Here is a 21,306-nt window from a genome sequence, read left to right as displayed (position 1 = left end):
TGGTGAGACCTCACCTTGCCTCTACTTAAAAAAAAAAAAAAAAAAAATCAGCCAGGCATGGTGGCATGCACCTGTAGTCCCCGCTACTTGGGAGGATGAGGCAGGAGGATCACTTGAGCCCAGGAGATCAAGGCTGCAGTGAGCTATGATGGAGCCACTGCCCTCCAGCCTGGGTGACAAAGCAAAACCCTGTCCCCCAAACTCCCCAAAAAAGAACAAGAAAAGAAAAAGGAAAAGGATATTTGTTTACAATATGAGAGCTGAAACAAGAAGGTAGAGTAGGGCCTGTGCAACACCAGCTGTGAACAAGCACAGTGGATGATCAAAACCTTTCACCACTCTACACATGCCTACAAACAATTGTGAAAACTCTGCAAGTATTGACTTCAGGTTACAAATAAATTTTGGTGAGTAGATGAATTCACAAATATGGAATCCATGAATAATGAGGATATGTGTATATGTATATGTACACATACATATATACAATATACATATATGAATATATGTAAATGCATATATATAAAGTTTTTTGGAAAACAGCTATGTTCATTCACTTGACCATAGCTGTTTTTGTGCTACAATAGAGTTGAGTAGTTTCAACAGTCTGTTGTACGATATGTGTATATTCAACTTTACCAGGTTTTGGATGGTTGTACTAATTAACACTCCCACCAGCAGTACATTATGAAAGTTCCATAGCCTACTCTAAAAATTCCCTAAGCTCCTCCTTGGATCTCTTTACTTATCTCTCTCTCTCTCTTTCTATATGCCACAATTAGAAATTTCATCCATTACCATAGCTGCAACAATGCCTCCATGCAGATGGTGCCCCACCTCTAAATCTGGAACCCCAACCCCCCTCCAGTCTTCTTAGGAGCAGACCTCCATTTCTAACTGCTTGCTGGCCATCTTCATCTGGGAATTTCCCCTAACCTCAAATCTAGCACCTATCCCTCCTACAACCACCAAGAAGGGTTTCTCAAGACAATAGGAGGGATAACACCTTAAGACCTGTGAACAAGCCACGAAATTAGTACTTGTTTTTAGTTAGTTGATGGCAAGGCCATTGAACAGAAACACATACACACACACACAAAAAAAAATCTATTTTCTTTCTTTCTTTTTTTTTTTTTTTTTGAGACGGAGTCTTGCTCTGTCACCCAGGCTGGAGTGCAGTGGCACAATCTTGGCTCACTGCAACCTCCACCTTCCAGCTTCAAGCAATTCTCCTGCCTCAGCCTCTTGAGTAGTTGAGATTACAGTCACATGCCACCAAATTCTGCTAATTTTTTTGTATTTTTAGTAGAGATGGAGTTTCACCATGTTGATCAGGCTGGTCTCAAACTCCTGACAGATGATCCACCCACCTTGGCCTTTTTCAAAGTGCTGGAATTACAGGCGTGAGCCACTGCACCCAGCCACAAACCTATTTTCTTTTTTCTTTTTTATTATACTTTAAGTTCTGGGGTACAAGTGCAGAAAGTGCAGGTTTGTTACATAGGTATATATGTGCCATGTTGGTTTGCTGCACCCATCAACCCATCATCTACATTAGGTATTTCTCCCAATGCTATCCCTCCCCTTGTTCCCCACCCCCCAATAGGCCCTGGTGTGTGATATTCCTTCCCTGTGCCCATGTGTTCTTGTTGTTCAACTCTCATTTATGGGAGTGGGAGTTATGAGAACACAATTTATGAGTAAGAACATGTGGTGTTTGGTTTTCTGTCCTTGCGATAGTTTGCTGAGAATGGTGGTTTCCAGTTTCATCCATGTCCCTGCAAAGGACATGAACTCATTCATTTTTACGGCTGCAAAGTATTCCATGGTGTATATGTGCCATATTTTCTTCATCCAGTCTATCATTGATGGGCATTTGGATTGGTTCCAAGTCTTTGCTATTGTGAATAGTGCCTCAATAAACATACTTGTGCAGGTGTCTTTACAGTAGAATGATTTATAATCCTTTGGGTATACACCCAGTCATGGGATTGCTGGGTCGAATGGTATTTCTGGTTCTAGATCCTTGAGGAATCACCACACAGTCTTCCACAATGGTTGAACTAATTTACACTCCCACCAACAGTGTAAAATTGTTCCTATTTCTCCACATCCTCTCCAGCATCTGTTATTTCCTGACTTTTTAATCATCCTCATTCTAACTGGTATGAGATGGTATCTCATTGTGGTTTTGATTTGCATTTCTCTAATGACCGGTGATGATGAGTTTTTGGGGTTTTTTTAATGTTTGTTGGCTGCATAAATTTTGTTTTCTTTTGAAAAGCATCTGTTAATATCCTTCGTCCACTTTTTGATGGGGTTGTTTTTTTCTTGTAAATTTGTTTAAGTTCCTTGTAGACTCTAGATACTAGCCCTTTGTCAGATGGATGGATTGCAAAAATTTTCTCCCATTCTGTAGGTTGCCTGTTCACTCTAATAATAGTTTCTTTGGCTGTGGAGGAGCTCTTCAGTTTAATTAGATCCCATTTGTCAATTTTGGTTTTTGCTGTAATTGTTTTTGGTGTTTTAGTCATGAAGTTTTTGCCCATGCCTATGTCCTGAATGGTATTGCCTAGGTTTTCTTCTAGGGTTTTTATTGTTTTAAGTCTTACATTTAAGTCTTTAATCCATCTGGAGTTAATTTTTGTATAAGGTGTAAGTTTCAGTTTTCTGCATATGGCTAGCCAGTTTTTCCAACACCATTTATTAAATAGGGAATCCTTTCCCCATTTTTTGTTTTTGTCAAACCTATTTTCATCTAGCAACTGTTATTTTCTCACTGTGACATTTCTCTGTGCCTCATTACCCCACCTATAAAATGGAGAGCATACCACATAAAGTAGAAGGTAGCAGCAGCAGAGCAGCTGGCACCATGCCCAGCACAGAGTAAATGCTCAGTAAACAGCAGCTAATAATCATTATCTTGGTTAATGGCATCACTTTTATCTCAGTGGCCAGACCTAAGATCTTAAAGTCCTGCCTTTTCACTCCCACATCTAATCAGGTGATAATAACTGGATTCTGCTTCCAGCATGATCGTATATTTCTCTTCCATCCCAACAGTTCCACTTGGGAGTTCAGCACCTCCTGCTTGGAATGCCTTCACAGTGGTTTACTCTCTGCCTTCCCATAGACTGTATATCCTTCATGTGGCCACAGCTCTGAAATCACTTCTCAAATCCTTTATGGTCACATCATCCCTTAACAGCATAATGTCCAGATTTCTACATGAGGCCCCTGATAAGCTGGCCCCAATATTTCCTACCTTACTTTTCTACTTTCCTTTCCCAAACCTCATGACCATCTACATGCAACTACTAGCTGTTTCCTCATCTGTCCCATGCTTTCTGTCTAAGAATCTGATTGCCACATTTCTTGACAAAGAAGCCCTTCTATCCATCTCTGCCTGTGAACATCCTTCAACGCGCTACCTATATGTGCTCCTCTATGAAGCTGCCTTCAACTCCCTCAGTCTAAAATCACTGCTCTATTTCGATAGCACTATGTTCACACCTCACACTGATCTTTTTCACTCTGAAATAAATGCAAGGTGACAAATTTATCCTGGTAGACCGGAGGGCCTTGCACATAGAAGGCATTTAATAAACACTGGATGAATGCCATGAGGAACCAAGGCCATCTAAAATGTCATCAATGCACATCTTAGATTCAGTTTACATTAACTTTAAAAAGTGGCTCTTGCCTATAATTCCAGCACTTTGGGAAGTGAGGCCGGGGGATCACTTGAGCCCAGGAATTTGAGACCAACCTGGGCAACATAGTGAGTCCTAGCCTCTACTTAAAAAAAAAAAGAAAGAAAAGAAAAAGAAAAGAAAAAGAAATTAGCTGGGCATGGTGGCATACACCTGTAGTCCTAGCTACTCAGGAGAAAGGCTGAAGCAGTAGGATAGCTTGCCCCCAGGAGGCTGAGGTTGCAATATGCTGTGATCATGATGCCATGGCACTCCAGTCTGGGTGACAGAGTGAGGCCCTATCTCAAAAAAAAAAAAAAGAAAAAAAAGAAAAAAAAATCAACAATCCAATCAAAGTAGTTTGTAATTAAAAATGAATTTAGGACCGGGCATGGTGGCTCACACCTATAATCCCAGCACTTTGGGAGACCAAAGTATGAGGATCACCTGAGGTCAGGAATTCGAGACCAGCCTGGCCAACATGGTGAAACCCCATCTCTATTAAAAACAAAATATTACCCAGGCATGGTGGTGGGCGCATGTAACCCAGCTACTCGGGAGGTTAAAGCAGGAGAATTGCTTGAATCCGGGAGACAGAGGTTGCAGTGAGCCGAGATCACATCACTGCACTCCAGTCTGGGTGACAGAGTGAGACTCCCATCTCAAAACAAAACAAAACAAAATGAACTTAGGACTCAGGAAGCTCTTCAAATATGGAAAGAGCAAACTGCCATCTGACTAGCAGCATTTTAAGTATTAAATTGCTCACTTACAATTGTGCTCACCCCAAGAAGGTTAAGCAGTCAGCATCAGGCTAGGCACAGAACCCAGTAGTGTCAGCTACAAAAATAACAATGTCTTGGATGACAATTAATATGATTTCTGTATGGCAGCTGATCTTTGCATACCCTATGTGCTTTAAAAAAAAAAATCACTACTAGCCGGGTGCGGTGGCTCACGCCTGTAATCCCAGCACTTTGGGAGGCCAAGGCGGGTAGATCACGAGGTCAGGAGATTGAGACCATCCTGGCTAACATGGTGAAACCCCGTCTCTACTAAAAATACAAAAATTAGCTGGGCGTGGTGGCAGGTACCTGTAGTCCCAGCTACTCCGGAGGCTGATGCAGGAGAATGGCGTGAACCTGGGAGGTTGCAGTGAGTGGAGATCATGCCACTGCACTCCAGCCTGGGTGACAGAGCGAGACTCCGTCTCAAAAAAAAAAGTCACCACTGCACTTCTTAAATCATCTTGGAGCCTTTCAAATCAGTTGTGAAATAGTTAATTATTCAACAGTGTTAAGACAATAAAAACCATTTGGAGGAACAAAATCAAGGTCTTCACCTTACATTATATTTTGATGCCAAAACAAATGTCAGGTAATATTTATCTTATAATGGGAATCCATTCAAACAAAGATAGAATGCATAAAGTAGCTCACAGCCTCAATACAGAAAGAGTTCTTAACACTCAAAGGTAAATACGCCAATAGAAAAAAAATAGACAAAGGATAAACTATTTGCAAAAGGAGAACAAGAATTCAATAAACAAAGGGAATATTCAAAAACAAAAAATATCCTAATTACAACAATGATAATACGTATTACTTTTTGAAAAAGTTAAGAATTTTCTAAAACTTTGGTAGCAACTAGTATAGATGCAGGCTCAGGGAAATGGATATTCCCATGTGCAACTCATGGAAGTATAAATTAGCACAGTCTTCATGAAGAGCAAGCATCAAAGATCAATATATCGTCATGCATCACTTAATGACAGGGATATGTTCTGAGAAATGCATTGTTAGGCAATTTTTTTCCCTACAAACATTATAGAGTGCATTTACACAAACCTAGATGGTATAGCCTACTACACAACTAGGCCATATGGTGTAGCCTATTATTGTTCCTAGGCTATAAACCTATACAGCATGTTACCATACTGAATACTGTAGGCAACTGACACACAATAGTATTTGTGTATCTAAGCATATCTAAACATAGAAAAGGTACAGTCAAAATATGGTATAAAGATAAAAAGTGGGGGAGGTTCCAAGATGGCCGAATAGGAACAGCTCCAGTTTACAGCTCCCAGCATGAGCGACACAGAAGACGGGTGATTTCTGCATTTCCAACTGAGGTACCGGGTTCATCTCAGTTGGGGCTTGTCAGACAGTGGGTGCAGCCCACGGAGTGTGAGCCAAAGCAGGGCAGGGCATCGCCTCACCTGGGAAGTGCAAGGGGTCAGGGAATTCCCTTTCCTAGCCAAGGGAAGCTGTGACAGATGGTACCTGGAAAATCGGGACACTCCCACCATAACACTGAGCTTTTCCAACTGTCTTAGCAAACGGCACACCAGGAGATTATATCCCATGCCCGGCTCGGAGGGTCCCAAGCCCATGGAGCCTCACTCACCGCTAGCATAGCAGTCTGAGATTGAACTGCAAGGCAGCAGCAAGGGTGGGGGAGGGGCGTCAGCCACTGCTGAGGCTTGAGTAAGTAAACAAAGTGGCCGGGAAGTTCAAACTGCGTGGAGCCCACTGCAGCACAAGGAGGCCTGCCTGCCTCTTTAGACTCCATCACTGGGGGCAGGGCACAGCTGAACAAAAGGCAGCAGAAAGTTCTGCAGACTTAAATGTCCTTGTCTGACAGCTTTGAAGAGAGTAGTGGTTCTCCCAGCACACAGTTTGAGATCTGAGAACGGACAGACTGCCTGCTCAAGTGGGTCCCTTACCCACGAGTAGCCTAATTGGAGACACCTCCCAGTAGAGGCCGACTGACACCTCATACAGCCAGGTGCCCTTTGAGATGAAGTTTCCAGAGGAAGGATCAGGCAGCAACATTTGCCGTTCTGCAATATTTGCTGTTCTGCAGCCTCCACTGGTGACACCCAGGCAAACAGGGTCTGGAGTGGACCTCCAGCAAAATCCAACAGACCTGCAGCTGAGGGCACTGACTGTTAGAAGGAAAAACTAACAAACAGAAAGGACATCCACACCAAAACCCCATCTGTATGTCACCATCATCAAAGACCAAAGGTAGATAAAACCACAAAGATGGGGAGAAACCAGAGCAGAAAAGCTGAAAATTCTAAAAATCAGAGCGCCTCTTCTCCTCCAAAGGAATGCAGCTCCTCACCAGCGATGGAACGAAGCTGGACGGAGAATGATTCTGACAAGTTGAGGGAAGAAGGCCTCAGACAATTGGTAACAAACTTCTCCAAGCTAAAGGAGGATGTTCGAACCCATCGCAAAGAAGCTAAAAACCTTGATAAAAGATTAGATGAATGGCTAACTAGAATAAACAGCATAGAGAAGACCTTAAGTGACCTGATGGAGCTGAAAACTATGGCATGAGAACTACATGATGCATGCACAAGCTTCAGTAGCCAATTTGATCAAGTGGAAGAAAGGGTATCAGTGATTGAAGATCAAATGAATGAAATGAAGTGAGAAGAGAAGTTTAGAGAAAAAAGAGTAAAAAGAAATGAACAAAGCCTCCAAAAAATACGGGACTATGTGAAAAGACAAAATCTACATCTGATTGGTGTATCTGAAAGTGACGGGGAGAATGGAACCAAGTTGGAAAACATTCTTCAGGATATTATGCAGGAGAATAATAATAATAATATCCTTCCCCAACCTAGCAAGGCAGGCCAACATTCAAATTCAGGAAATACAGAGAACGCCACAAAGATAATCCTCAAGAAGAGCAACAACTCCAAGACACGTAAGTGTCAGATTCACCAAAGTTGAAATGAAGGGAAAAATGCTAAAGGCAGCCAGAGAGAAAGGTCAGGTTACCTACAAAGGGAAGCCCATCAGACTAACAGCGGATCTCTTGGCAGAAACTCTACAGGCCAGAAGAGAGTGGGGCCCAATATTCAACATTCTTAAAGAAAAGAATTTTCAACCCAGAATTTCATATCCAGCCAAACTAAGCTTCATAAGTGAAGGAGAAATAAAATCCTTTACAGACAAGCAAATGCTGAGAGATTTTGTCACTACCAGGCCTGCCTTACAAGAGCTCCTGAAGGAAGCACTAAACATGGAAAGGAACAACCAGTACCAGCCACTACAAAAACATGTCAAATTGTAAAGACCATTGATGCTAGGAAGAAACTGCATCATCTAACGAGCAAAATAACCAGCTAACAACATAATGACATGATCAAATTCACACATAACAGTATTAACCTTAAATGTAAATGGGCTAAATGCTCCAATTAAAAGACACAGAATGGCAAATTGGATAAAGAGTCAAGACCCATCAGTATGCTGTATTCAGGAGATCCATCTCACATGCAGAGACACACACAGGCTCAAAATAAAGGGATGGAGGAAGATCTACCAAACAAATGGAAAAAAAAGCAGAAGTTGCAATCCTAGTCTCTGATAAAACAGACTTTAAACAAACAAAGATCAAAAGAGACAAAGAAGGCCATTACATAATGGTAAAGGGATCAATTCAACGAGAAGAGCTAACTATCCTAAATATATATGCACCCAACACAGGAGCACCCAGATTCATAAAGCAAGTCCGTAGAGACCTACAAAGAGACTTAGACTCCCACACAATAATAATGGGAGACTTCAACACCCCACTGTCAACCTTAGACAGATCAACGAGACAGAAAGTTAACAAGGGTATCCAGGAATTGAGCTCAGCTCTGCACCAAGTGGACCTAACAGACATCTACAGAACTCTCCACCCCAAATCAACAGAATATACATCCTTCTCAGCAACACATCACACTTATTCCAAAATTGACCACATAGTTGGAAGTAAAGCACTCCTCAGCAAATGTGAAAGAACAGAAATTATAACAAACTGTCTCTCAGACCACAGTGCAATCAAACTAGAACTCAGGATTAAGAAACTCACTCAAAACCAGTCAACTACTTGGAAACTGAACAACCTGCTCCTGAATGACGACTGGGTACATAACGAAATGAAGGCAGAAATAAAGATGTTCTTTGAAACCAATGAGAATGAAGACACAACATACCAGAACCTCTGGGACACATTTAAAGCAGTGCACAGAGGAAAATTTATAGCACTAAATGCCCACAAGAGAAAGCAGGAAAGATCTAAAATTGATACCCTAACATCACAATTAAAAGAACTAGAGAAGCAAGAGCAAACACATTCGAAAGCTAGCAGGAGGCAAGAAATAACTAAGATCACAGCAGAACTGAAGGAGATAGAGACACAAAAAACCCTTCAAAAAAATCAATGAATCCAGGAGCTGGTTTTTTGAAAAGATCAACAAAATTGATAGACTGCTAGCAAGACTAATAAAGAAGAAAAGGGAGAAGAATCAAATAGACGCAATAAAAAATGATAAAGGGGATATCACCACCAACCCCACAGAAATATAAACTACCAGCAGAGAATACTATAAACACCTCTGCACAAATAAACTAGAAAATCTAGAAGAAATGGATACATTCCTGGACACACACACCCTCCCAAGACTAAACCAGGAAGAAGTTGAATCTCTGAATAGAACAAAAACAGGCTCTGAAACTGAGGCAATAATTAATAGCCTACCAACCAAAAAAAGTTTAGGACCAGACGGATTCACAGTCAAATCCTACTAGAGGTACAAAGAGGAGCTGGTACCATTCCCTCTGAAACTATTCCAATCAATAGAAAAAGAGGGAATCCTCCCTAACTCATTTTATGAGGCCAGCATCATCCTGTTACCAAAGCCTGGCAGAGACACAACAAGACAAGAGAATTTTAGACCAATATCCCTGATGAATACTGATGCAAAAAAAATCGTCAATAAAATACTGGCAAACCCAATCCAGCAGCACATCAAAAAGCTTATCCAACATGATCAAGCTGGCTTCATCCCTGGGATGCAAGGCTGGTTCACCATACGCAAATCAATAAATGTAATCCAGCATACAAACAGAACCAAAGACAAAAACCACATGATTATCTCAATAGATGCAGAAAAGGCCTTTGAAAAATTCAACAGCCTTCATGCTAAAAACTCTCAATAAAGTAGGTATTGATGGGACATATCTCAAAATAGTAAGAGCTATGCATGACAAACCCACAGTCAATATCATACTGAATGGGCAATAACTGGAAGCATTCCCTTTGAAAACCGGCACAAAATAGGGATGCCCTCTCTCACCACTCCTATTCAACATAGTGTTGGAAGTTCTGGCCAGGGCAATCAGGCAAGAGAAAGAAATAAAGAGTACTCAATTAGGAAAAGAGGAAGTCAAATTGTCCCTGTTTGCAGATGACATGATCGTGTATCTAGAAAACCCCATCGTCGGCCGGGCGCGGTGGCTCAAGCCTGTAACCCCAGCACTTTGGGAGGCTGAGACGGGCGGATCATGAGGTCAGGAGATCGAGACCATCCTGGCTAACATGGTGAAACCCCGTCTCTACTAAAAAATACAAAAAACTAGCCGGGCGAGGTGGCAGGTGCCTGTAGTCCCAGCTACTCGGGAGGCTGAGACAGGAGAATGGCATGAACCCAGGAGGCAGAGCTTGCAGTGAGCTGAGATCTGGCCACTGCACTCCAGCCTGGGTGACAGAGCGAGACTCTGTCTCAAAAAAAAAAAAAAAAAAGAAAACCCCATCGTCTCAGCCCAAAGTCTCCTTAAGCTGATAGGCAACTTCAGCAAAGTCTCAGGATACAAAATCAATGTGCAAAAAATCACAAGCATTCTTATACACCAGTAACAGACAGACAGCCAAATCATGAGTGAACTCCCATTCACAATTGCTTCAAAGAGAATAAAATACCTAGGAATCCAACTTACAAGGGATGTCAAGGACCTCTTCAAGGAGAACTACAAACCACTGCTCAATGAAATACAAGAGGACACAAACAAATGGAAGAACATTCCATGCCCATGGATAGGAAGAATCAATATTGTGAAAATAGCCCTACTGTCCAAGGTATTTATAGATTCAACGCCATCCCCATCAAGCTACCAATGACTTTTTTCACAGAATTGGAAAAAAACTACTTTAAAGTTCATATGGAACCAAAAAAGAGCCCGCATTGCCAAGACAATCCTAAGCCAAAAGAACAAAGCTAGAGGCATCACACTACCTGACTGCAAATTATATTACAAGGCCACAGTAACCATAACAGCGTGGTACTGGTACCAAAACAGAGATATAGATCAATGGAACAGAACAGAGCCCTCAGCATAATACCACACATCTATAACCATCTGATCTTTGACAAATCTGACAAAAACAAGAAATGGGGAAAGAATTCCCTATTTAACAAACGGTGCTGGGAAAACTGGCTAGCCATATGTAGAAAGCTGAAACTGGATCCCTTCCTTACACCTTAGACAAAAATTAATTCAACATAGATTAGAGACTTACATGTTAGACCTAAAACCATAAAAACCCTAGAAGAAAACCTAGGCAATACCATTCAGGACATAGGCATGGGCAAGGACTTCATGTCTAAAACACCAAAAGCAATGGCAACAAAAGCCAAAATTGACAAATGGGATCCAATTAAGCTAAAGAGCTTCTGCACAGCAAAAGAAACTACCATCAGAGTTAACAGGCAACCTACAGAATGGGAGAAAATTTTTACACTCTACCCATCTGACAAAGGGCTAATATCCAGAATCTACAAAGAACTTAAACAAGTTTACAAGACAAAAATTAAACAACCCCATCAAAAAAGTGGGCAAAGGATATGAACAGACACTTCTCAAAAGAAGACATTTATGCAGCCAACAGACACATGAAAAAACGCTCATCATCACTGGCCATCAGAAATATGCAAATCAAAACCACAGTGAGATACCATCTCACACCAATAGCCATCATTAAAAAGTCAGGAAACAACAGGTGCTGGAGATGATGTGGAGAAACAGGAACACTTTTACACTGCTAGTGGGACTGTAAACTAGTTCAACCATTGTGGAAAACGGTGTGGCGATTCCTCAAGGATCTAGAACTAGAAATACCATTTGACCCAGCAATTCCATTACTGGATAATCCCAAAGGATTATAAATCATGCTGCTATAAAGACACATGCACATGTATATTTATTGAGGCACTATTCACAATAGCAGACTTGGAACCAACCCAAATATCCATCAATGATAGACTGGATTAAGAAAATATGGCACATATACACCATGGAATACTATGCAGCCATAAAAAAGGATGAGTTCGTGTCCTTTGTAGGGACATGGATGAAGCTGGAAACCATCATTCTCAGCAAACTATCTCAAGGACAGAAAACCAAACACCGCATGTTCTCACTCATAAGTGGGAACTGAACAATGAGAACGCTTGGCCACAGGGTGGGGAACATCACACACTGGGGCCTGTTGTGGGGTGGGCAGGCTGGGGAGGGAGAGCATTAGGAGATACACCTAATGTAAATGATGAGTTACTGGGTACAGCACACCAACATGGCACATGTATACATATGTAAAAAACTGCGTGTTGTGCACATGTACCCTAGAACTTAAAAAAAAAAAAGATAAAGATAAAAAGTGGTATTCCTGTATAAAGTGCTTACCATGCATGGAGCTTACAGGACTGGAAGTTGCTCTGGGAGAGTCAATGAGTGAATGTGAAGGCCTAAGACATTACTGCACAGTACTGTAGACTTCAGAAACACTGGACACTTAGCCTCCACTAAAGTTACTAAAAGTGTTCTTCTTCAATAATACATTAATCTTAGTTTACTGTAACTTTACAAACTTTTTGATTTTTTTTAACTTTTTGATTCTTGTAATAACATTTAGCTTAAAACACAAACACATTTTACAGCTGCACAAAAGTATTGTTTTTCTTATTCAACAAGCTTTTTTCTATTTTTTATTATTGTTTTACTTTCTAAGCTGTTGTTGTTAAAAACCAAGACACGAACACAAACATTAGCCTAGGCCTACACAGGGTCAGGATCATCCACATCACTGTCTTCCACCTCCACATCTTGTCCCACTGGAAGCTCTTCAGGGGCAATAACACACATAGAGCTGTCACCGACGATAACAATGCGTTCTTCTGGAATACTACCTGAAGGTCTGGTTTCACGCTGTCTCACAGCCTTTTTTTTTTTTTTAAATAAGTAGAAGGGGTACACTTTAATGATCAAAAGTAGAGTGTAGTAAATACATAAACCAGTAATACAGTCATTTATCATCAAGTATTGCACGTGCTCTACTTTTGTATGACTGAGAGCGTGGTAGGTTTGTTTACACCAGCATCACCACAAACACACGAATGATGTGTTGCAGGAATATGACGGCTACAACAGACTAAGAGACAGGAATTTTTTAGCTCCATTATAATCTTATGGGACCACAGTGGTACATGTGGTCTGTCATTGACTGAAATGTCTTTATACGGTGTGTGACTGTATGTGTTCATCAAGCAAATCTACTTCTATGCATTATGCTAAGAAAAGAATCATGGATAGTAGCCCACTGAGAGGTGAATGCACAGATCTGTCTTATACACAAAATGTTACAAATTATATATTTCTCTGAGGAAAGTGTTCACAATTTTCTTAATATTATTTCTTCTTTCATCAAAGGAGTTTCTAAGTCACTCAACACTTCTGGTTGTAGAATAATAGTTAGAAATAAGTGTGACAGCTTCTGCTAATGGACTGTAAAATGTCTGATTCTCTTTTTTTCCTTAATCAGACCCTTGATGTGTGGGAGCAAGATTTTACCCAGCTGAAAACACACATTCCTCTTAGGAATATGACACAGTTCTGGCCAATGAGACACAAGTGGATATATACAGGGGATTTCTGGCAAACCTTTGTTTCGCTGACACAGACACCACTCCTTCCTCTTCCCGCCTTCCTTCTCCCTGACTGAACCACAGATGTGAGGCCAGGAGGTGTAGCAGCCCACAAGGAAGACAAAAGCCTACATCCTAAAGGATCCTCCTCACCCTAAGGAGGAGTGGAAAGACGCTATGAAGCTGGGTCTTTGATGGCTTCACAGAGCCACCCTATTTGTCCCACGTGGCCTATCATATATATTAATGCCTAAAACTTATTTTAAGCCATTGTTTGTCAGTTATTTGCAGCAAAACTCACTGCTAAACTGACAGATATGAGAAAATATAAAAAATTAAATGAAAATCCTAAAGTACAATACGTGGAAAGGGATGCACGTTTTGTTTATATATGAATAGATGTGTGTCTAGATATATATAAATGCATAATGATAGAAAAGAGTTGAAAACACAAACATCACAAATTAACCACTGTTTTCTAAGATGAGTGATATTCATCTTCCTCTTCATCTTTTTAGTTACTTTCCACATTTTCTACTCTGTTACTCTATGTTACTCTTTCAATCAAAAAATACAGTTTATTTTTTCGACGTAAAAATGCATGAAAATCTGCGTTCTCTCTTTTCTGTACCTTTATATCTATTTTCTGTAGACTTTGGGATTTTTTCCTATTTCTCAGACCATTTTGAAAACGATAGAAACAAAGGACCAGGCTGGTCGTGGAGGTTCACGCCTGTAATCCCAGCACTTTGAGAAGCTGAGGAGGGCAGATCACTTGAGGTCAGGAGTTCGAGACCAGCCTGGCCAACATGGTGGAACCCTGACTCTATTAAAAATACAAAATTAGCTGGGTGTGGTGGTGCATGCCTCTAATTCCAGAGACTGAAGCAGGAGGGTCGCTTGAACCCAGAAGGTGGAGGTTGCAATGAGCAGAGATCGCGCCACTGTACTCTAGTCAGGTGACAGAGTGAGACTCCATCTCAAAAAAAAGAACCAGCATAGCATCTTCAGGTCTAATTCACCATGTGGTAGCAAGGGAAGATAAGGCTCAGAGATCACAGACATACAGGTGTCTCCATTTCAGATGCACTGGAGTAGCCGGCAGTCAGGGGACCTGTCCTCCTCCACGCTACCAGCCAACAAAGGGCAACCCCTTGTGGTGGGCTGGGCAAGCACAGCAATCCCAGGTCACCTACACAAAATAACCACCAACCCCAGATGCAAGGCTGCACATGCTATCAGTGGTGGACAGGTAACTTGGACAGCTGCTTCCTGGTCACATCAGGACAACACACAGGGAAAGTCAGACCTAGAGATGACCATCCTGTGAGCCATACCCCTGGCCACCTGGGCAGAAGATCCCAGGGTCTCATGTCAATTTTTGGTCCATCTTCCTCCCACTCCAGAAACAACAGGTTCAACAATCCAAGCTTGTGATTTGGAGCTAGTCTGACTAACTGCAGCCACATGGTGCCTCAAAGCTAAGGAATGCATACCATTTCAAAACCTCTGAAGAAGACAGATATACAACAAAAGGCTAAGATCAGTCGCTGGGCAGATAAAATAGCGAGGCTGGAATTGGCTCACACTGGGTGGTGAGATCCTTCCCTTCCTTTTCAGATTCCTTCCTTTCACTATCCAGCCAATTCCACAGGACTGCCAGGCTGTACAATGGTGTAATTCCTGTTCTGCAGCCCTGCCCACTCCTTCCTGTTTAGTAAAGTCCAGACAGTAGGACAAGACACCCTCCCAGTACAAGGCATCCCCTGTTCTGCCCCAGAGGGAAGCCAGCAGCCATGTTTAGGGGATCACAGCCCTGATTTCACTCCACTACTGGGATTCATACAGCTGAACAAAATTATTGTTCTCATTAAAAATGAGCCCATGTTTCATTGCCAGTGCAGGCATCCCCAAGTGCTCCAAAGCTGAGTTTGCCTGGGCCAGCAGCCAGCCATCTGGACTGCTCCAACAACTTATGTAACTTGCTGGGTTTTCCACCTTTGCCTTGGGGGATGGGGAAGAGTGTGTGAGGCAGGAAACGGACTTAGATCAAGGCATCAGTCCACTGTCTGAACAGCCTGCTAAACTTCTGGTCACAGGGCTTTTCAGCCTTCAAAAGCAGCATAAGGTGAGCTGGATCAGTCTAGCTTACATGCAGCAGCAGCAAAAAAAGCAGCCTGAGGTCAAATGGAATGGAGAAAAGACTTCCAAGTGGACTAATGCAATGAAAGTCTGCACGAGGCATTTTCTATGTCAACAAATTACAGAGTAAAGTGCAGGCAGAGAAGAGGATAGGAAAATGTGAACCTTTCACTGAGTCAGGAACTTCTGAGGTTTAAAAAGCAAGGAATGGGTGCTGAATTCGTTCTGAGCCAGGCTGTGGGTGTGGTGGTACCACGGTACCACTCAGGGACAAAAGCAACTCCAGTTTGGTTTTGGGCCGAGAGTTCTGGAGAAGTGAAGGGGGAGACAGGAAGGAAGCAGCAATTAATCCTTTAAAGTAGAAAGTATACAGAAAGGTCACTTGATTGAAGATAATTCTGCTCTGCAGGAAAGGAGCCAACCTGCTGCTCATAATAATAATGACTATCAAGAGCACACTCAGGCCTTCAAAAAACTTTCCAAATACTAACTTGCACCCTAGCTAATATAGCAGACTTTACAGATTTAGGAAACCGAATCATGAGGGTAGCTCATGGCCTTATCACTTCTGAAAGTAGGGAGGCAGAGGAAGGTGCCTGCATGGCTCAAGAAAAGACCACTAGGGTATTTAGACTACATTTTGTGTTTGTGTGTTGTTAATGCTCTGTTCATGTGGCCCAAGTTGCTTTGAAGAGAGGTATGTTAGGGATGCATGTCTCATTGAATCCTCCCAGCACACTGGTGATATAGGCACTGTTATTAACCCCATTTTACAGTTAAGGAAATAAGATTAGAAAGTGAATTCACACCACACTAGTGGGTAGCAAGGCTGGGACTTGAACTCCTGCTGTCAGGCAGCAATGCCTATGTTCTTTATCACTAACCAGCTGATACTGCTGCCACATGCAGCCTCTCTATCTGCATTTTTCTTTCCATGATGACTTTTGGTGTTCATAGTCACCTTCATAAAAAGGATACATTTGCAATGAAAACATGGCCAAAAGATGGTACTGGTATTTCTCAAAAGATATCCAAACATCATTACTCACCCAGGAAATACAAATAAACACCAAGTGAGACACTACAATGACAATGACAACTACTACTACAATATACACACTTGCCCTAGAATGGATACAACTAAAAGGATGGATAATTCCAAGCATAGGTGAGGGCATGGAACAACTGAAACCCTCACATATTGCTGGTGGGTATGAAAATGGGTACAACTTCTTTGCAGGACTATGTGGCAATATTTACTAAGGTAAAGAATTGTGTCCCTTATGATCCAACAATCCCACTCCCAGGAATATACTCAAGAGATGAGTACTTATGGCCTCAAAACACCTGTAGCAGAACATTCCAGGCCAGGCGCAGTGGCTCACACCTGTAATCCCAGCACTTTGGGAGGCCGAGGCAGGCAGCTCGCCCAAGGTCAGGAGTTCGAGACCAGCCTGGCCAACATGGTGAAACCCTGTCTCTACTAAAAATGCAAAAATTAGCTGAGCGTGGTGGTGGGCACCTGTAATCCCAGCTACTCGGGAGGCTGAGGTAGGAGAATTGCTTAAACCCAGGAAACGGAGGTTGCAGTGAGCCTAGATCGCGCTACTGCACTCCAGCCTGGCTGACTAAGCGAGACTCCATCTCAAAATAAATAAACAAATAAATAAATAAAATAAGAAAAATTTTTAAAAAGGTTCCTAGAGGCTTTACGCACAAGAGCTCAAAGTTACCAACAATCCATTGTTCAATCAAAGAATGAATAGTGTTATGTTCTCTACAACGAAATGCTTTCTACAACAATAAGAACAAACTACTGCTAGATGGAAGTATGGATGAGTCTCACAGGTATTATACTGGATGAAAGAAGTCACACACAAAGAGTAGACGGTATATGTTTCCATTTACATGAAGCACCAAAAACAGGGAAACTAATCAATGGCAACAGAAGTCGGAAGAGTGGTTGCCTGGAGGGAGAAGGGGAGCGAGGGAGGTATTGACTGAGTGCACTAGGGAACCTTCTGGGATGTTGGAAATGTTCTACATCTTGATCTGGTTGGTGGTCAAATATTTATAAATTTGGCTTGAAAGTGACAGCACAGCATGATCCACCTCAGGTGACATTCCTCTCTGAATGCCTCACTCCAGAGCTTCCAGTTGCTGGCCAGGGATTTACAGTAGGCAGGAAGTACTGCCTGCCCACCTCCCACACTCCGCCCTCCCTTCTTGCACGCCCACAACAATGCCTGCAGATAATAAATTTCATATGGAATTATCTTCTGGGATTGGGCTCACAGTGGGACACTTTTCCCTTAATTCGCACGCACATACCTCTTTGTCTGGAAGGCAAACAATACAGCCAGAACAGAAGCTGGGGCCTCCGCTGCTGCATTTTCCTTTTTCCTTGATTGTGTATGGAAGAAATTTTAAAAATATTTCACAACCCATCAGCCTGTTCCTGCTGTTTTCTTCTGCGGGGATTGATGTGGCCCCATAGGTGGTGGCACTCCTAGCTCTCAAGAGATACATCTATGTTTGCCAGATCCCAAGTGAAACATTGAGTCCAAAGGAAGATGTGTCATAGTCTCTGGATGCACAGGGTTCCCAAGGCGGAAGAATCCACTTTCTGAGCAGACTCACTCCAACTGGACACACAGCCTCAGGCAGAAAAAAAGCAATTGCAGAGCAAAACTCTGACACCAGCTGGGACCTCAAAATTCAGTAGAGTTGGGGGATGATGTAGAGAGGGGAGAAACAACGCCTAGATGAAACTGTCAAGGTAACACTGTTATTTATTAAGGAGGCAGAAAGTAGAAACATTAAAAAGACAAATTCCTCTCCTACAAATTCCTATCTTCTTTAAGCTAATAATGTTTTATTTTTTTCATCTTCACCACGGTATTATCAAACCTAGCAAAATTAATAATTCCTTGATATCGTCTGATAGGCAGCCCACATTGAGATTTCCATAAAGGCCTCAAAAAGGTCTTTGTATAATTGCTTTGGTTAAATCGGGTCCCAACCCAAGTCCACACACTGCATTTCATTAAGTGACTTAAGTCACTTTTGTTTTCAACGGTTCCGCCTCCTTTTTCCTTTGCCCTAGCACTGCTTTATCAGAGGATGTGAATCAGCAAGGCTTTAATTCCTTTTTCAAAAATAAATGTGGTAAAGTGTCGAGATCTGATGAAGCTGACTGGTGAGACACGACTGGTCATTATATCATCTATTATGCTTCTTTATATTTTCCCCCAACTTTTTATCTTGAAAAATTTCAATTTTTACCAAAAAAAAAAAAAAAAAAAAAAAAAAGGCAAACTCCTTTCTTGACGTAAAGCTCCAGGATTAAGATAATAATAACATTTATAGGGTGTTCAAAAGGTGGAAAGTATCATGCCAATTGATTTCAATGGATTATCTCATTCAATTGCACTGAGAACTCTATGAAGTCAGTATTAAATTCATCTCCATTTAATGGGTAAGAATCTGGGGCATAAAATTATTCTAAGTAGTCAGGGATGGGGCCTGAATTCAACCCAGGTTGTCTGAAACCAGACCACCCTCTTGGCCACCATTCTATACTGGTGCTTTGGTTTCCAGTTTCAGATTGGTTATGTCAATGATGACAGTAGCACCAGCCAACCCTGGCGACATATTTTCTGGATGGGGACACAGGTACATACACAGTGCCCCTCTCTCCAGAGACGGCCAAGGATTTCTCACACATTATCTCATACCTCCTCATCACCCAAGAGAAAGAGAGTTGAAGTGGAGAATGAATTTAAGCCAACAGTGCTACTGAGAAAAGAGGATATGCTTTGACCATGACCTACCACTGATGGCCTTTGAGGCTTGGGGCAAACCCTAAGCCCCTCTGAATACAGTTAAGACCCAAGGAGAAGTGATCTGACCCCACACCAGTTAATGTAGAAAAAAAAATTTTAAGACTGAATGTGCTCATTCATTGCGGGAAGGTCTACAAGAACCTAGGAGTGAAATAGAAAATATTTTCAAGATGTCGGAATCACTGAAAATAAGTCAGAGGAGTCAAGAGGAACCAGGTCCTTTTCCCATGGCTTTGCAGGTGATCTGTCAACCATCCCGGCCATGGGCTGATGAAACCTTTCAAGGTGCTGCTCCAATGTCTTCATGCTGGTGAAAGTAGCCAGGAAGGAAAGCAGTAGTGGTGCGAGCAGAGAAACACAAGATACCAGAGCTCGCTGAACTATGCTGACAACTTACACCCTAGCGCATCTCTGACTCACTGACTTCCTCCGTGAATTTCTGTGGTCAAGGCAGGATAACAGATCTGTCTTTGGGGAGGCAGTGTGAAATGTTTTTGCTTCCTCTCCCTACCACCTTCCATCTTCTTTCCTAACCAGGAGACGGCTAGCAACTTCTGGAGACAGCTGCTTTGGAAGAAGCTAAGCACACAAAGTTGCCTCCTCACCCAGGAAACTGCTGGGTTCAACGCAAAGACCAGAGGCAAATGTCCAAATATCTGTATCCCACAGGTGGAAGAAAACACCTGGCTGACCTGTGGCAGCCCCAGGACCAACAAAAATCTGTCAACAACCATCTATGTGCTTTTAAAGTAAATCAAGATTTCAAAACAGGATTCTTCCAGTGCTTTTTTTTTTTTTTTTTTTTTTAAAGTAAGGTTAATTGATGGCTCTCTGTGTGCCAATAAAAGAATGTGGAATATCTGTTTGAAGTTCTCTTCATTGGCCCAGCAATGCCACAAATTGCGAAATAAAAGGAACCATAATCTCAAGGAAGAGCTGCGGGTTGAGGTGTTACTTTTATATAATTTTCTTTACCCACACCATCAATAGCCCCTCTGAAACTTGTCTTGTATGAGCCTTTGCAATTGCTCATTATGAGGAACATCTGTTCTTTCTGCCTGCCCAGAATCCATCCCCACTTTCTAACTAAAACTTCTCAATTTTCCTTTAGTGTACTCCTTCCCTCAGTTCTGTCTGTGTGGTTGGGTGGAGTTAACCCCAGGGCTCGCATATGACTCAGGAGTGGCCTCAGTCACAGTGACCACTTCAGGGATGAATACAGAACCTGGTCCAGGCCATTGAAAAAGCCTGCCCCGGGACTTTTGCTGGAACTATCACCACAGAAGTGTACTCTTCCGTGCAAGTGGGTAGGGTACACACCAGGAGCTTCTCCTGGTCTCCACAGGCCTATCTTTGACATGATGAGAAGAACCTACCTGAGAATGACGGCAAACACAGAAAAGTTTGAACCAGCAGGTTCAAAATCTAAATTCTCTAATTCACGTACTATTTAAGTTGATATGCTCGCTTTTAAGAGTTGAAATTCCACCTACAGGGAACCAGATGTCTCTACAGAACTGTCTTTCCAATCTAGTTTAGAAAAGTCTCAATTTATATTTTTGGCGTGTAAAAAAATATCTTTTCCCAACAGGATATCTTATGAACGTTGCATTTTTTCAATACACAGTCTTACTTAGGTGGGCTTTTATTCCCTGAATTTAGATTGGATGGATACATTTATCATGTATGGACGTTAATGACTTCATCAAGACTATACAAAAATGTAGTAATAAAGATTGGGTCAAACGTCCTAGCATTTCAGAGGCCTTGCTCTTGGGCTACTTTCAGGGTTAGCAAAAGGGCCAAATAGGGATCAAGAGGATCTGTCCTTCCTTAGCCGATAACCCCTGCCCCTCAGAAG

General features: G+C 42.0%; 1 protein-coding gene and 1 long non-coding RNA gene across 51 annotated transcripts in view; both read right to left on the bottom strand.

The window, feature by feature from the left end:
* The window catches only part of ARHGAP26 (Rho GTPase activating protein 26), an 840,200-nt gene that overhangs the window by 227,909 nt on the left and 590,985 nt on the right, over positions 1 to 21,306 (bottom strand). The gene's annotated exons all lie outside the window — the stretch shown is intronic.
* LOC144329567 (uncharacterized) lies at positions 763 to 7,884 on the bottom strand. Its single transcript, XR_013394927.1, has 2 exons — positions 4,348 to 7,884; positions 763 to 1,156 (listed from the first exon to the last, which is right to left on the bottom strand). It is a non-coding gene; the product is annotated as an uncharacterized LOC144329567 (long non-coding RNA).

The sequence above is a fragment of the Macaca mulatta genome, chromosome 6, assembly GCF_049350105.2.
Source record: "Macaca mulatta isolate MMU2019108-1 chromosome 6, T2T-MMU8v2.0, whole genome shotgun sequence".
Lineage (NCBI taxonomy): Eukaryota > Metazoa > Chordata > Mammalia > Primates > Cercopithecidae > Macaca > Macaca mulatta.
The sequence above is the reverse complement of the archived record's forward strand: the minus strand, read 5'-3'. Positions and strand labels throughout refer to the sequence as shown.